Source organism: Phocoena phocoena, chromosome 7 (genome assembly GCF_963924675.1).
Source record: "Phocoena phocoena chromosome 7, mPhoPho1.1, whole genome shotgun sequence".
Classification (NCBI taxonomy): domain Eukaryota; kingdom Metazoa; phylum Chordata; class Mammalia; order Artiodactyla; family Phocoenidae; genus Phocoena; species Phocoena phocoena.
Genome location: NC_089225.1, coordinates 67866027 through 67871372, shown reverse-complemented (window position 1 = coordinate 67871372; position 5346 = coordinate 67866027). Strand labels below are relative to the sequence as shown.

At 45.5% G+C, this 5346-nt stretch overlaps 1 non-coding gene across 1 annotated transcript; it reads right to left on the bottom strand.

The window, feature by feature from the left end:
* Positions 1 to 1783: 1783 nt before the first annotated feature.
* On the bottom strand, positions 1784 to 1975 carry LOC136126148 (small nucleolar RNA SNORA73 family). Its single transcript, XR_010656047.1, has one exon. It is a non-coding gene; the product is annotated as a small nucleolar RNA SNORA73 family (small nucleolar RNA).
* Between the last annotated feature and the right edge of the window lie 3371 nt (positions 1976 to 5346).

The window sequence follows — 5346 nt, the reverse complement described above, 5'->3', positions numbered from 1 at the left end:
TGCTTCAGCTTTTCCATCTACTTGTGGGGCAATTGTGAAGTATGTTTCATATGGCTGTCAGCAGGTCCACAGTGGGATTTAGCCCCAGTGCCCATAGTGATAACCTGCTTTCCTTTTTTTTTTCGGTACATAGGCCTCTCACTGTTGTGGCCTCTCCCATTGCGGAGCAACAGGCTCCGGATGCGCAGGCTCAGCAGCCATAGCTCACGGGCCCAGGCGCTCCGCGGCATGTGGGATCTTCCCAGACCGGGGCACGAACCCGTGTCCCCTGCATCGGCAGGCGGACTCGCAACCACTGCGCCACCAGGGAAGCCCTGCTTTCCTTTTTTTAAAAAAAAATTTATTTATCTGGTTGCACTAGGTCTTAGTTGCAGCATGTGGGATCTTTTTAGTTGTGGCAAGAGGGATCTTTTAGTTGCTGCATGCGGGCTGTTGGTTTTGGCCTGCGGGATCTAGTTCCCTGAGCAGGGATCGAACCTGCACCTCCTGCATTGGGAGTGTGGAGAGTTAACCACTGGACCACGAGGGAAGTCCCTAACCTGCTTTTTTTTTCTTTTAGGTTTTTTTTTTTTTTTTTGATGTGGACCATTTTTAAAGTCTTTATTGAATTTGTTACAATATTGCTTCTGTGGTTTTTTTTTTTTTATGTTTTGATTTTTTGGCCACGAGGCATGTGGGATTTTAGCTCCCCAACCAGGGGTCAAACCCACACCCCCTGCACTGGAAGGTGAACTCTTAACCACTGGACCACCAGGCAAGTCCCCCTAACCTGCTTTTTAATGCACCTTTTATATTGGCCTTTCTACTTTCGCTGTCTCACTTATGCTTCCTGATTCAAAATAGACTGCACTCAAGGTCTTCTATCTGGGTCACCTTTTGGGGGACCCAAACAGGTATACACATCTAATATAGCTCATCTCACATTTCTTTAAACTGTTGGTCTTATGTCTATGTCTTCTACCAGATTATAAGAGCCTTGAGGTACTGTGGTATGTAGAGTTCTGAGGCAGCTCCCAAGGTTCCTGCCTCCTGGTGTACTTGCTGTGAATAATCCCCCTCATCTTGAGTGTGGGCAGGACCTGTGAATATGAGGGGGTAGTCACTCCTTTGATTAGATTACATTATATGGCAAGATGATAATTATGTTACATTGTATACAACTCTGCCTTAGCTGACTGCATTCAGAAGTTCTCCTGCTGAATCTTGAAGAACCAAACCACCATGAGTTCTACAGATGCAAGGAAATGAATTCTCCTAACAATCAAGTGACTCTAAAAGAGGATCCTAAGCCTCAGATGAGACTCCAGCCCTTGCCAACACCCTGACTACAGCCTTCTGAGAATCTGATTATGCAGCTAAGCCATACCTTGATTCCTGACCCATGGAAACTGTGAGATAATAAATGTTGTTTTAAGCCATTAAGTTTGTGAACAGCATAGAAAACTATTACAGACATGTATATATTCTTTAAAAAATTACATAATATTTCAATATACAAAAATATTGGAGAATAGTGTAACTAGTATCATCTATGCAGTATGAAGCTTGAACATAAAATTCATAAAATTATGGATAATGTTGAAATCTTCTGTGTAGTCTTTCTTAATTCTGGTTCCATTACTTTCTCTTGAGAACCCACACCGTCCTGAAGATAGTGTTCAGCATTTCTGTGCATTTTTTTTTTTTTTTTTTTGAGCTTTAATCCAGCAATACACCCAAACTGATTAAAACAAATTTTTCATTCACTTCGGATCAACCTAGATTCAGATATGCTGCTCTAGAGAGCTGTTTCCTGCATGGTTTGTCTCCTCAGTCATTGTCCACAGGACTCTGAGAAGCTGTAGGAATATGCAGGCGCAGACTCAAGGCCCGGCTTCATCTCCAACGTTGTGGAAAGGGACTGTACATCATGGGGCACAGCCCTATGCTCCCCTACGCCACCAGGACAGAGCCCGGGGAGAGTGACCTTCTGTGCATTTTTAAAAACTTTATTTCACTACATATGTCTGAAAATAACATACTATTGTTTCTTTTTGCTTGACCCCTCCTTCTCTAAAAGAAGTGAATTAAAACTCATGATTTTTTGGGTTAATTTTCCTTTGTAATATTGTTCAATTTTACATTGTGGACAAACTAACAAATATTTTGTTAGTTGCTACCACAGAAACATGTAACACTTACTGAACAAGCATGTACTCCATCACACCTGCTAGGCCCTAGCAGTTGGGTCATGCCATGCGACAAATTCTGGCCAGCTGCCTATTAGTGGAAGTCAAGTGTGTCATTGCTGGGCTAAAGTACTGAAGAACTTCTTCAGGACGCTCAGTTTATCTGTTCTCTGTCTTGGTAACCAAGGAAGCTGCCTGTTGAGATGATTGAGCCCAGGATGGAAACAGCCTGAATTTCAGGCTGTACAACTTGATGAGTTTGCAGATATACACCTGTGAAACCATCACCAAGGCCATGAACTCATCCATCCTCCAGAGGTCTCTCCTCATCCCCTTTTATTAAAAGTTATTATTTTTTTGTGATAAGAGCACTTAAGATTTACCTTCTTAGAAAAAATTTTAAGTATACAATTCAATATTGTTAACTATAGGTCCTGTGTTGTACAGTAGATTTCCAGAATTTATTCACCCTGCATAACTGAAACTTCGTACCCTTTGACTCACACTTTCCCATTTCTCCCTGCCCTCAGCCCCTGGTAACCACCTGCTTTTATGAGTGTGACAATTTTAGATTCCTCATAATGTGAGGATCATTCACTATTTATTCTTCTGTGACTGGCTTATTTTATTTACTTAGCTTATGTCCTCCAAGATCATTTGCCATGTAAATGGCAGGATTTCCTGCTTTTTTTATGGCTGAATAATATACCATTATATGCATATAATGGAATATATATGTATTATATATGTATAATGGAATATTTATATGAATTTATATTTATATGAAGGATGAGCACTTAAGTTGTGTCCATGTCTTGGCTACTGTAAACAATGCTGCAATGAACATGGGGTACAGATTTCTGTTCAAGATAGTGATTTCATCTCTTTCAGATACATACTCAGAAGTGGGACTGCCCGATTATATGGTAGTTCTATTTTTAATTTTTGAGGGACCTCATAGTTCTCCATTTCTTTAGGGTCAGTTATTGGAGCATTACCGGATTCTTTGCGATCCTTGTACCCTTGCATTCTTGCTTTGGTATCTGTGCATTTGAGTAAGTGGTCGCTTCTTCCAGACTTCACAGGTGCACTTCAGCAAGGACAGACCTTCTACAATCAGCTCAGTTTAGGGTACTGGATGAGTCAATTGGTAGCATCTGGAGGCAGATGGGGCCTGCTATTCGGTTTCTTGTTGGGTGAGGACACTGTCCTTGCTCTGAGGTGAGGGGATACCACTGGCTGGGCCCCCGGTAAGCTTGCGAGGAAGGCTCTGTATGTATGTGGGGCTGCTGGGTGGGCTCCCCGGTCAGGTTGGGGCCACTAGATGGGCTCCGCGAACATGTCAGGAGAAGTTGCAGGCCGTGTTCCCTTGCAGGGCGGGGCCACGGGCTGGATTCTGCCTTTGGGCAGGGCTCGGGGCTCCGCGCTCACTCCTGGTTGGACGAGGCGTCAGACGTACTCCTTGATTGGATGACGCGTATGGCGGGACGCTGCGTTCAGGCGGGGTCACGGGCCGGCTTCTTGGTTGGTGGCGGACGCAAGAACTGTGCTCTGAGATGAAGTGGATGTGCAGAAGGTTCCCAAAGTTGTGCAAAACCACAGGCGGGGCTTCGCAATCAGGTGGGCCTTTGTCTGTGCTCCTTTGGTGAGCGGGGACGCTGTAGTGCCTCTGTAGCTGGGTGGGGCTAGAGACTGCTCCCCACGCAGCAGGCTGGGTCCTCGTTCTGGCCTAAGTGTTAGGTGCGGCCGCAGGCCTTGCTCCAGGATTGGGCGGGGTCACAAGCTGGGTTCTCTATCCCAGCGAGGCTGCAGGCTGCGTTCAGCCATCTGGCAGGGGCCCAGTGCTGGGCACTGCTGCTGGGTGCGGTTGTAGGCGGGGCGCCCAGGCTGCTCAGGGGCACTGTTCAGGCCCCCTGGTTAAATGGGGCCAGAAGCCATGCTCGACAGCTGGGCCTGGCTGGTGGCTTGGCTCCCTGCCAGGGTGGCAGGATGTGCTCCACAGCTTCCAGGTGTGTCCCAGAGGGGTGGGACTGGAGACTATGCGCTGCAGTTAGGCAGACCTATGAATCTGCAATGTGGTCTAAGTGTAGCCGCTCCTCTTACCCTTCCAGTGCGGCTCTTCTTGGTCTCCGTGGTCCATGGGAGTGCTTCAGCTTCCCCCTGACGCTTCTGAGATTTTCATAATGGTGTCTTGTCTATGGTTGGTTACTAGGAGGTCTTCTTGTGAGGGGCACTGAAGTCGGAACACCTGTGTCTCCATTCTGAGGCTGTTACAGGGACATAAAGTTGTGGATTCAAACACTACCTCAGTTGTTTAGTAGCTGTGTGGGCTCTGAGGCTCAATTTAAAAGGGGGATATTTAAAATGGAGATAATGAGGCTACCTTAGAGAATTATAATAAGATAAAGGAAGGTGTCCTGTGGCACATGGCTCTCAATAAGTCATAGCTTCCAAGGAAAGTTGTATTTAATTTGAGTGACTATCAATCAGATGGAAGAGAAAGAGTTGTTTAGCTATTTAAAAGTCGCTCTCATTTTGCAGATGAAACTTTACAACTCAGAGAGACAGAGTAACTTGCTCAGGTTACTTTCTCACAAAGCTTATAACTGTGACATAGATGTGAGAAGTGGAAAGACATGGGTATGTATTTCTAAACTGGAAGCCTCTAAAGGAGGCAGTCAAGGGGGGAAATACACTTACTGATGGGGGAGAAATGCCTGATTTGATGAACATGATCATTTCTCTCAAGACTCTCAAGATCCCCTGTGTTTCTGGGACTGTGGTTCTTGACCTTTCTTTTCATCACTGAGCCTTTTGGGCCAGGCTTTGACATGTTCAGATGGAACGAACATGAGGGAAAGAAGGAGATGTCAGGTGAGGCTAGAAGTGGGCCTTGAGGCAGGTCATCTAGGATGCTGAAGGTCAATCTCATTAATCTGGGCTATTGAAGATTTTTGAGGATGAATGGAAATGTTTCTGATTCAGCCAGCACTATGTTTCCATGATAGAGACGTGACTCTGGAAGTGGAGAAATTGTGCTGTTATCTTCCCCTACCCCAGAGTCCAGACTGTTTTCTCCCAGGAGCTCATTGTCGCACCTGTGCACCGGCAGTTTCCTTTTCTGACCTTTGCACTAAATGATAAACACACTTCACGTGTGAGCTTTTACAGCCTTGAG